The following is a 13,019-nucleotide window of genomic DNA, read 5'->3' as shown; positions in this document are numbered from 1 at the left end:
AGAGGGTACACTCCAGCTCTGGGGGATTTAGAGTTGGTTTAGAAGCAGATTGCAGTTCAGCTCCCAGATGGGCTGTTTGTGAGTCTCTTTCATTTACTCTGATCTGCAACCACAAGAGGTAGAGACCAAGTTTAAACATGGAACTCAGGCGTGGACTATTTGACAATACATTAAAAAAATCAAAAACTGGAACCCTTTCAAGCAAGACTTTTAGATTAATAACTTGCTGCTACAAAATAAGAAAGAACACTTTCTTTTTGAATGTCTGCTGGCATCACCACTGCTAGCTTCTGTCCCAGTATGAATATTTCACAGAATGGAGGGTTTTTTCCTCCAGCAAATTAGGGCCAGATTTTTAAAGATATTTAACTACCCAGGTGCTTTTGAAACTCCCACTAGATCTTTAGGCACCTAAATATCTTTAAAAATCAGTCCCTTAGGCCCAAATCCTCCAAGATATGCAGGAACCTCACTCCCTTTGCTGATCTGGAGTTTGTAAAAGCTACCTAAGATGTTCTTTGGCTCAAAGTGAATGTTAATGACACTTGGTCAAAGTTTCTTGCTAAACTCATCTAGACACTCATTTCTTTTAACTTCTACAGCCTCTTCCCTCCAAGCACTGTTCATTACACGGAATACTCATTCCACGGGATTGCTTTTTCCTGATAAAAACATGGCGATTTCTATTTAGAATGCACCTGGAATAAACATTTTGTAGTTATCGTATAAAAAAAATATTTTGGGGGCCTTTAAGTCCATGAGAGATGTAGAAATTCTAAGTGGGCTATTTCTTTGGCATGCTTTTCCCTTATGTTCTTCCTCTTTATGCAATAAGCTCTCTGGCATCATGGACGAGAGTGTTGTGAGAACCACGCCCAATGCTTTTTTCCACTGTTCTTCCTTTTTCAGGAGAGTTTTGCAAAGAAGAAGTGACACTGGATGAAATCTTGAAGTCAATGGGACCTTTGTCATTGACTTCAGTGGGTCCAGGGTTTCATCACATGTTTTGCTGCATTAGCATTATTGCATGATATAGAATGCTGGCAGTCATTGGCTGGTGATGGGATGTAGGTCATGGAAGGGACTATACACTAGGAGCCCAGATTCTATGGTGATGAGGATCATATAAGTGAGATAAATTGATATATAGATACACAGGACCAGCATCTGATGCTGAGTACCCCCCCTCCCGCCCCCATGATAATGGAGGCAATAGAGACACTCAAGATTTACATCCAGGTACCTGAGATTAGGGTCTGGCCCCCACAAACATGCTTTGGGATTCTCCAGGATATACACATGTAAGCAGCTGAGATTAATGGAGGGACCAGCTCGAAGACAAAACTGTGTTTAAAAGTCATTAAGTGACCAAGTGACGGATGTTATCTACAAGCCAATAAAAGTTAATGCGCTGATCACAGAGGTAATGAGCTCAGGCCTCCCTAGTACAAAATCTAAGAACACTTATATAAATCCAAACTGCAGTCAGCTGATGGGCTGGAATTAGACAACAACAACTGGGAAGATTCATAAAGGGAACCAGATGGGGAGCTCACACAAGGAATTAGAGGTGCCAACTTTCTCATTTCCCTGGGGGTGCTCGACCCCCTGCTCCATCCCAGACTCCACCCCCACCGCACCCTGCCTCTTCCCACCCTGTTTTGCTCCATCTCTTCCTGCCCCCGGTCCTCCCTCTCCCCGCACCCAGCACCTCCTGCATGCTGCTGAACAGCTGATCACCAGGAGGTGCTGGGGGGAGGGGGAGGAGCAGATCAGTGGGGCCGCTGGTGGGTACTGAGCACCAACTATTTTTTGTCCATGGGTGCTCCAGCCCCGGAGCACCCCCGGAGTCAGAGCCTATGCAAGGAATATGTTAAAGAAGATTCCACAAAGAGTAGAGGCACATAAAACAAAAAGAAACCAACTTCACCTCTAGCTAACAGGGGAAAGGAAGAAACTGCTTCAGTGGGCAGATTAGTCCATAATTATCCACTCAGTGATTTCTGACTCTGAAGCAGCTGGTACTGGCCAGAGCCCTGGACACAGGATACTGTACCAGATGGACCCCCAGACTGGGTAATTCCTATGCTCCTAACAGCCATGGCTCTTTGTGCTAGATACTGTACAAAGCAATAGCAAGAGAGAGTCCTTGTCCTGAGTAGCTTATTCTCTAAGTATATAAGACATAAAGGTGGGAGGGGAAACCGAGGCACAGAGAAGGGCTGTGACTTCCCTACGATCACATAGCAAGATAGTGGCAGCGCCAGGAACAAAACCCAGGTCTGCTGAGGCCCAGTCCGGTGTCCTATCCATTGGAAGACACTATCTCTCAGAGGCTGTGATGGCCACACATTATTTATAAATGTCAAAACAAATAAAGTATCCCCTTGCTGGAAAGTCTGACATGAATCTAATCTCAGAGCAGTAATACAGGAAAGTTTCAGGATGGAATGAAGCACTGCTGCTTATTAGATCCAGCCAGCACCCAAGCTAGCACCTGGATTGCGTGTTTCTCCCTCCATGTGTGTCTTTTCAGTATGTTCAGGGCTAGGGATTTTGGCAATGCCTCCGGTTAGCCCTGTTCAGACAGTAATTATCTTTTTCACAGTAAAAAGAACAGGAGTACTTGTGCCACCTTAGAGACTAACACATTTATTTGAGCATAAGCTTTCGTGGGCTAAAATCCACTTCATCAGATTTATGTAGTGGAAAATACAGTAGGTAGATATATACACACAGAGGACATGAAAAAATGGGTGTTGCCATACTAACTCTAATGAGAATAATCAGTTAAGGTGGGCTAACATCAGCAGGCTACCACTCAAACTTTTTCGCAGTGGAATTTCTGCTACCTGAGCCTGTCTCATGGCTACTTTGTACTCACTGGGTTTTTTGAACCTGTTAAATCCCTAATTATGTGAGGTTCACCTCTTCTGTACATCATCCGATAACCCCATTTGAGCCAGAGCAGTCTGGGGATAACTGCATTCGATTTAACAAGCAGTGACAGTTCAGGCATGAAAATAAAAGAGAAATCTCTGTAGCACTATCATGATCTGTAAACCAGGTTCCTGTCAACACCATGTGCCACCAACGCAGAATTACTTCCTTCCTGTGCGTGGTCAACCCGTGCGCCTCCACTGCTTTCAAACCTCCAACACTGAGCAAAGCTTCAACCCTGGGCTGAGAACACAGCACGGTTTATTCCTCGTGTGATGGGGGGGGAGGGTGGGGCGTACTCATATTTCATAGTCAGACTCCTTGCCCTTAACATCGTCACTGCTTGAGAATGACATTGTCTAACCTTTTTCCCTAGCCCCAGCCAGCTCAGCGGTTTGGACTGACTTGGGGGAAGCTCTACATGAGGGCAGGCGTCCGCATGCACATGGAGCCAAATTCAGAGTTGGTATTTGGGTTATTGCCCTTTCCCAGCACCCTTAATAGGTCACTTGCCCTCTTAGCCAGTCAGCTCTGCAGCCTGGGGAGACCAATCAAGATTGTCTCCTGGCTGAGAGAGGAGGGTGAGGAGGTCCGTTAAGGGTTGATTGCAGATCCCTGGTTCCCAGGGCCAGCCTCAACCAAAATACAACTTATAGCTGTACATTGCACTTAATGGATCCTATGCCAATAGAGGACTGGCATCATGGAGCCCCTCCCTGTGCTCACGTGATTCTAGCATGTCCCCTACACCTGCGTGTAGAGGAGTCGTCCTGCACTAAGCAGATTTCCCCTTTGCCAAAGGAATTCTCTGTTGCTGGGCATTGGTAGCCAGACTAGCTCAGCAGGAAGTATCAAAATACATCCAGGAATTCTGATCTCATTCCAACCCAGCTAGAAGTAGGTCCCCGCAGTCTCATCTCACAAGAGTTACAGCAAATCCCAGGCTTTTTGCAGACCCTAAAAGTTTCAGATGGTTTGAATCAGCATCTAAGCTTTTGTGTGCTTATTACTCAACTGTGCTTCCAGACATGGGAGGTTCGCTCATCATCAAGTCTTGGCATTAATAGGAGAAAGTTTATTTTTCCCTTTTCCGCTTCTCGGTAGTAGCAAGAACACAGTGCACCCCTTCCAACAGGAAGAGGATGCAAAGCTCCCAATTCTCAGAGTCGTCCAAGATCTACTTGGCACAGGATCCATTGCTAAGTGGTGTGAAGGTAGTTTTATCCCAACCTTTGCAGCAGCTCAGCCCTGGGATCAGACCCTGTTTAGTAGCCACGGATTGCCAGAGCACAGAGATGCTTTTTGATGCTCAGAGTTTAAAGATAACAGAGATTGTGCATGGCCTGTAATTTACGGAGGCACAAGTCACATTCAGTACTAGGACTTCTGTTGTTAAACTCTGAGATGGGCATTGTTGCTGACAGCTATAGTCTGCACAACTGTGATTTCCCCCTTTCACCTGGTCACACTCCCTGGCCAGGATCTGTAATGGGTGAGTAGTGCCACCAAGGGATTCCCACCACTCCCACTGACTCCTCAGCTGACTGTTTAAGGTGGCTTCATGGTCACTTGGCTGTGCCAAGGAGTCACTAAATAGGGAGGGCTCTGAGTTACTACAGAGAATTCTAACCCATGTGTCTGGCTGGTGGGTCTTTCCCACCTGCTCAGGGTCTAACTGATCACCATAGTTGGGGTCAGGAAGGAATTTCCCCCAGGTCAGATTGACAGAGACTCTGGGGTGGGAGGGAGGGGTTCGCCTTCCTCGGCAGCGTGGGGCATGGGTCACTTGCCCTATTTAAACTCATGTAAATAGTAGATTCTCTGTAACTTGAAGTCTTTAAATCATGATTTGAGGACTTCAGTAAGTCAGCCAGGGGATAGGGGTCTATTACAGGAGTGGGTGGGTGAGGTTCTGTGGCCTGCACTATACAAGAGATCAGACTAGATGATCACAATGGTCCCTTCTGATCAGGATTTGAGGGACATTTTTTCCCCTTTCCACCTCTAGGAAAGGTGTCAATTAATTAGTCTTACGTCAATAACACAGACTGATGTATAATGAGGGAAAGCATTTATTTAAGCAAAAAAAGAGTTCTGTACCTTTTGTTTTAATAACAAATACTGTGCTTCAGATTAGAAGATGGAAAAGCCCCATCAAGTCATCCAGTCAATGCAGGATGGTTTCCTCTAGCATATTTTTTAGCATTTTATCCAGCCCAGTTTTAAAAGTCCCAAGTAATGGCGCTTCCATCATTCTGCTGGGGGATGCTAATCCGGCAGATTCTGCATTTCTGACATTTCCCCAGATATTCACTCTTATCATGTGAAAAATCAAGGCAGGTCTGTAGAGATCCCAAAGCTGTGACCCAGCTGTGAATTATTTGTTTGCCTCAGACCAGTTCATGAGAAAACACCACCGCTGTTGCTCTTGATCCAGCACCTTTAAGTAGCAGTTGAATAATGACCAGAAAATGGGGGCTGGAAGAGGGTAGTATCTGCTAGTGGCACTCACCCTGGTTTTATAAATAACCAGAAAACGTCGGAGCTGCAGTATGTAAGGAACTAGGTCTAGCATGTGTATGTGCTGTATATCTAACAAGCTGTTTCTGTGTGCGATTTCGTCGTGTTGCATAAAGAAGCAGGAAATCACAGACATTTTTGTGATTTCCCTCCCTCCCTGCCCCCCATTTTTAGTTTTAAGTTTTGTTTCAAAGGAAAATTCCCAATCAACTCTAACAGCCACTAAATTCAATCAAAATAAACTCGCTCCATAAATGCCAGCTGCCATCATAATTAATTGCACTGGGGGCCTATAAACGTTAGCTTTGAGTAAATGAAGATGGGAGGGAAATATGTAAACCAAGAGCATACAGACAATTCATTTAATAGGATTTCTTCTTGTTCGGAGACTGAGCTGGCACATGTCAAGGCATCAGCCCTTCACCACTCCGCCAATAATCTTGACGCCAGAAACAGAGACCAGCTACAGTAAAGGGAATGGCACGAAGGAAAGGATCCTGTTACATGGTGTGCATGAAAAACACATTTAGCTACTATTTCTGGTGGTATTGAATCTGTTAGCGAGTTTACCCTCCTGAACTGTAAATACAATACAATTGGAGCTGGGTGAAATCCAAACGCTATTTTTAATCATATTTGCTCAGTCCCACGTTATGCGTGGTATAGAAGAACAAACGGATTTGATTTGGGTTCGTTGGTTAATATTTAAAAAGAATCCAAGTTCTGGGGATTTTTAAATTAGGGACCGTCATACATGCTTGAGAAGCAGATATAAAGTTTCATCAGCTGATTCTGTTCGGCTAGGACATCAAAGTTATGGCATGAGTTATGGAGTATGAAATGTAACGCAGGTTTCATTAAAAATCAGCTCAGTCAAAATGACTTGGGTACTTGTAGATAGAACTAGATTGTGAGTGCTCAGAATTAATCATACAAGAGATTGGGTCCATGCAGACTGAAATTTACCAAGAAACAAGTGCATTTGCGGCTAAGACTGGCTATTAGATTCTGGCATTGTCACAGTTGCTGAATTGCAGAGTCTACACAGTTAAAGGATGATCTAATTGTGGCTTTTTTTCTATTTTCTCTGCTGAAAAAGACATTGCTGCAAATAACAAAAATCCTCACCCACCCTTTACGGCATCTCATCTCATTGAACAACATTTAACTGTTAACAGACTGAGTCAAAAGTGATGTTTGATTGTGCTCTTTTCTGCCTAGGACCTTGAATCAAATTTTGGCCTGGCATAAGCAAGTGCAATTCCAATCCTGCAACGGACATCCCAGTCTTGCAGTCCTTACTCAGGCAATCCTCCTATTTACCTCAAGTGATACTCAATCTTTTAAAAAAATAGATTTTTAAGAAAAGAATCTTGCCAGAATAAATGGATTTTATGACTCATCTTGGGCTCCTTCCAGCTTTAAAAATTCTCTGATTAAGTTGGAAACATTTTTATTTCAAAGACATATTTTAGAATAGTAAAAAACTAAATTTAATTCCATTTTAATTCAGTGCTGGATCTTAAATCGATCTTTTTTTCTAATAACCATCTTGAATCCCAATTTTGTAGTCCCCATGATACAACAGGCCTGGCAAAGTTAGCACTTCAAGTCAAGTTCCTTTATAGATGGAACCATAGTTGTATATGTGCTCCCTTATATGTATATGTGCAGTAGCAGAGGTTGCAACCTAGGACATCAGAAAGCCAAAATGTTTTTTCTGGCTGGCTTTCCATGGGAAATTATTTTATCTTGGAATCTTTTCCTAACCCCGACATCCCTCCCTTTGCAGCGAGTCTGCAAAAAGCTAAGCATCCACATTGGAATATATGTCCACACACACACACTCCAATGCACACACCTCCCCATGAAAATAATTCATAGAGCTGAATCAAAGGCCATTCAAGTAAATGGACAAGCTCCAGCTGACTTCAGTGGGCTTTTAATAAGGCCCTGCAAAAAGAATAATTATAGAGAAACTCATCAATATTTAGCTATTGTTGCTAGAAGTCTATATGGCTGTTATGTGTCAAATGGTAGATATGACTTATTTTTATTTGTATTATCGTAGCACCTAGGAGCCACAGTCACATACCCTATTGTACAGCACCTGGCACAAACACATAACACAAAGACTCCCTGCCCCAAAGTGCATAGATAGAAAGGAGATCTAACTACCTACCTACCTGATATACTTTACAGAAGATACACTGGTTGTTATACAGATAAGTATGTATTTGGCAAAAATGTATTGCATTTATGCTAAGGGATTCCTGGTAACATAAGTAATACATAGAAGTATTTGGTTCAAAATATTTATTTTAAATTATCGCATAAACCTACATTCCGTTTTCAGCTAAGCAGTAACACTATTGAGCTTAAGTATTAAAAGATTTAAAATATATTTTAAAAGATATGGGTTAAAAAGTATTGGTAATAACATTATGGGATCACCTGCCCCCAGGTAGATGCCCAATTTCCCATATTTCATAGACAATATTCTTGGTACAGAATAACCAAATAACATCCTGGAAGAATAAAACGTAAATCCATTTCCATAGCAAAGATTTTCTTTCTATCAACACACATACTAGCTCATTATTGTAGGGTTGTTCATTCATATTGGGCATAGATTTTATGTTGGAATAGCAGATTTTGTTTTTGAAAATATATCATTGGAGCATCTGCTTTGGAAAAAACAGATTAGGAAGAATCTCATTGGCTTGCAAACAGATAAAAGAGGAAGGGCAGATTGGGTTGAATATAGGAACAAGTATTTCTTAACTGAAAAAAGACATGGACAAGCAAGTTTCATATATCAAGAACTTTTTGAAAATTAGTATTTATTTTCTTATCCAGGGAAACTTCGCTTTAACTTTGAACGTCTGCCTTTGAGAAGTTCAGACTTTTTCACATCAGGTGAATAAGAAGTGGGGGGTTTTACCCATGAAAGCTTGTGCCTAAATAAATCTGTTAATCTTTAAGGTGCCACCGGACTCCTTACCGGTTTTATAGCTTTACATGATTCAAAAGACTTCCTTCAAAGAAATCCTATTCCATTTGAAATCTGAAACATCATCCTTAACTCACATGGTTTTGCCTCCTGACGATGCCATTGCAGAAGCCTAAACAACATCCACTGGCCTTCTATATGTGGAGTGTTGGCCATAACTCTGCATTTCCTGGCATTAGGTCAATACCCAAGAGATACATTTTCCAAGCATTGCGTGGAGTTTTAGCCATCTGGCTACCATTAAAGTCAATGGGAGTCATGCCGCTAAAAACTCCCACACTGTGTTAAAAACACACTTCTGGGTTTCTAACCAAATGCCAGCAAATACAGACCTATGGATGAGATTCCAAGGGCCAGAACTTCAGCTGCTGTAAATTAGCATAGCTCCACTCAAGTCAATGAAGTTGCACTTATTTACAGCAGATGAGGATCTGGATCACTTCACTGGATTTCAGGTATGCAGAAGACTGAGGGCTAAATCCTGACATCTTTAATAAAGTGAAGCTCCATTGCTTTCAATAGGAATACCCGAAAAAGGGCATCAGGAATTAGCCCCCGGCATGGAACATCAGCGATCGCGTCAAGAGCCCTACAGTGCTCAGGAGCTGAGCTGTGCACCAACAGGATTTTCCTTCTGCAAACAGTGTCAATGAAAACCCCAAATCTCCACGTTTTTCACAAGAAGGGAAAGGACAGAAAAATGCCATGGCGGGAAGAAAGGGAATTGTTTAGTTTGCCAGCTGCCTGTCTGGAGGGCAGGCAAAACAGACTGCTCAGCTCCCCAGGGTACATAGCAGCCTGTCTCGCTCCAGTGCTGCCCATCACTGGGCCTCAGCCAGAGCCCCTTGAAATCAATGAAAGAAATGTCCATGGACTTTAATAGGTTTTGGATCAGGTCACCAGTGTGCAAGCCCGTGCCATGTTCTATCATGTGTTATTCAGCCTAGCACCTATGAGCAACCCTATAATAACAAACCCGTCTGTGAACATGATGTGAGGGAGGGGAGAATGATTTTGTGCTACAAGAACCGATTTCAGTTTCACGCTCCCAGGGGATTTTTAATGGCTTTGCCCTCTTATTTTTTTTGTGCTTTAATATAACTTCATCATATTTATTTCACTTGCCCAGCATGGTCATTCATCAACAGCAAGTAACAACCACCAAAATAAATACAGTGAGATCACATTGCCTGCCTACATACCTACCCTGAGGTTAACCTGACCTGGGAACACACTCACTCACAGATATTCCCACAGCCAGTTTCCTATGGTCAATGGCGTAAGGCATGATGGAAGGTTCCAGGCTGTAACCACGCATGCAGACACTGGGCTGATTTCTTTATGGTTGGTTTTTGCAATGGTGAGCAGTTGATGATCAGGTAACCTTAAATTGGCTAAGAATTAGGGCTAAATAGCTTAATGTGCATTGGTCATCATGATCATATTTACTCTACATACCTTCGTGGAGCAATCTAGAGGTATGATACTCAGTCCCTTCAGGAAGTTCTTTAGAAAGTAGTTTCCATAGCACTCAAACAAGCTGAGACCACATATATACTGAGCAAGATACATCTGATTCACTTTTCCATGACATTGGTCTGAATACATTAATCAATGGAGTCCAATTTATGGATCCCACATCTCTACATTTATAACCTACACCAACAAACGTGTAACACGCAATGTAAAAAACAGCACACATGGGCTCATACACACACAATGTACTGGAATGTCCAGGTTTAAAAGAATCTTGCAAACATCTGTAAATTGATTTTTCTAAAAGACATGGCAATTTTTCCTAAATTTTGTAAATAATTTTTTTTTGCTTCACACAATTTACATACACATTTTACACACCATATTTGTCTTACTATTTGGTTAAATCAGTAGGCGCTAGACTTTGCCCATTTGAAGGCTGCACTAGTGACTTTCCAGAAAATGCAGCATAAGATGGCTATGTTTATTTTAATTAGGTAATGTGGCCCGCAGAAACTACAGATCCCAGCATGCACTGCTCAGTCTTAATCAAAGCTATCGTCCCCTTTGGATACTATTGGTGGGATAATATGTGATTGCAGCAAGCACTAAACAATGGGAAAAGTCATCCAAATGAACGCTCTAGGTGGGAACATTTTTAGAGATAAAAGCATCCGTGGGCTAGCGTGATACGTACATTGACAGTAAGAAGATATGAAGTCAGTCCCCTAAAAGGAATATGCATATCAGCAATCACAAATAGGAGTGGAGAACAAAGGAACATCAAGCAAAATAACATAAGTTCATCTTAAATTAACACAGCACAATAAGATCTACTGTCATCCTCTTCAATCAAGTCTCTAAACTTGTCCAATTCCCTGCTAATTGTAAATGATTCAAACCTGGAATTTAATATTTAAATATTTACAGACAACTAGGTGGTAGAATTATCTTCTGATAACAAAACTATTCAGCAGGAGGTAATAGATAATTGAAAAAGTGGTAACATGAGACATCAGTGAATCAGAGAGAAATATTGTTGTTTTTAAAGGTGCTTTGAAATGAGTAATTATTAATTAAATGGAGCAGTAGATAAATATGGTTTGGAACGTGTATAATTACAGGGATGTAATTACACAACCAGAACCTAAGATCTCTGTTAAGATCCATTTGCACTACAAGCCACACAATAAGAAGCATGGAACTGAAGAGGTGCGCTTGCAAATCAGTGCCTTCTCTCTCTCTGTTCTCTAGACACTTTTCGTTATTTTTCATTTAATCTGTTTTTAGACTCGAATGCTGGAAATTACTGACATGTCTGTCTCCAAGCCAAATGTTTAATCCCCACCCTCGTCTGCCTGCACAGTCCATGTAACTTACAAAGTTAATTACGTGGGAAGATCTTTTTGGGTAGAGGAATTGGTATGTTTATGTAACATTTCTACTTCTGGGATGGGGAATGGCTTCAGAATTTATTTTTTTTTTGTTAGGCTCCCATTTCTTACACTCAACAGCCTGTATTTCCTTCTTATTTGAGCACCCTGGCAGATCTAATATTGGCATAGCCTCTCTCTTTTATTTTAATAATTTTTTTGGATTTGTAAATGCGCCAGTCCAAAAACTGAGGTGCTAGGCAGGTGTTGCAGTTACCATCTTCGCCAGCATAATGGGTATTGAGCCACTGCCCTACCGAGCTAAAAGTGGGAATTACTACAGAACTAAATCTCTCCAGTTAGGGCTGCAACAGACTCATCTCTCTTCACTGGGGTCAAAGTAGATCAAAAGACAACAAAATAGATTGTCCTCCACATCCCAACACAAAATACTCCCTAAATATCCTTCCATGGTGAATTACTGAGTCTCTCTCTTTGAGAAGTAAATGGAGTACACTTTGCAGTACACTTTGCCTTCATAACTCATTTGTCTTGTATCAGTCCCCTCACCCCACCATTCCTGAGTCTTTTTATTACATTATTTCACATTACAAAATAAGAAAATTTTCTCTCTTTGATCTCTCCCTCGTGCACTCTTAAGGGCTTGATCTTGGCAAGACACTTTAAGCATTTGTGTTTAAACCTTCTGCTTTTTAATGATTCTCTTTTCATTAAATACTTAGCAGCCCAACAGGATATTTTTGATGTGGTTACTTCTCTCATCAGAAATAATTCTGTCCTGCTCCCGAGAAACTACAGAAGTTTGATCTGGGTTTTCTTTGTATTTTGGGAGGGAGGGGCTGGTTGTTTGGGGGGAGTTGTTTGTTTGTTTTTTGTGCTAAATCACTTATATAAATAAGAAGCTGAGAACAATCACTCAACTGAAACAGATCTGAAAATCCTGTAATGGGTGAGATTAGATTAAAAGATGTGCATGCTGCTGTCACTCACTCACTCTCACTCATGCCCGTCACCCCAGTCGGAGTATGGGCCGCCAACCACAGATCTCCAGAGTCCTCTATCCTGGGCCATTTGTTCTAGCTGGTTCCAGGTATAGCCCATTTTTGTGCTATCAGCCTGAAGGTCGCGTCGCCAGGTGTTTCTTGGACGGCCTCTTTTCCGCTTGCCTTGGGGGTTCCACCGCAATGCCTGTCTAGTGATGTTGGTTGGCTGCTTGCGTAGTGTGTGTCCTATCCAGCCCCACCTTCTCCTTCTAATTTCTTCCTCTGCTGGGGGTTGACGGGTCCTCTGTCCAGCTTGTGTCCATCTTGTCTCGCTAATACTTAGTAGGGTCAGGTTGTTACTCCTCATCTCTACTGCAACCTGCGCCGTCTTTCCTGACTCATACATGGTCCTCACGTTCCATGTGCCGATGGTAATCCTCCTGGTTGCAAGAAGGGTGATCGGCTTAGTGGCTTCCTCGCGGCTTTCACCACCCAGCGTCATGCGTCTTCGAATTGAAGACCCTTCTTTTTCCAGGATAAAAGTCTCTGTTATCTCTATTGTTGGCGTTTCTGTAGCAAGTTGATTTTTTTTTTACGGGGTGGGGTTGCTAGCCCCACGCCCAACCCTCCTCCTTTACCCTGACTTGGGACAGGCAGATGGCCCCAAAGGACCGCTCTGGTGGAGTTGCATGC

Source organism: Mauremys reevesii, linkage group 7 (genome assembly GCF_016161935.1).
Source record: "Mauremys reevesii isolate NIE-2019 linkage group 7, ASM1616193v1, whole genome shotgun sequence".
Classification (NCBI taxonomy): Eukaryota; Metazoa; Chordata; order Testudines; family Geoemydidae; genus Mauremys; species Mauremys reevesii.
Note: the sequence above shows the minus strand (reverse complement) of the source record.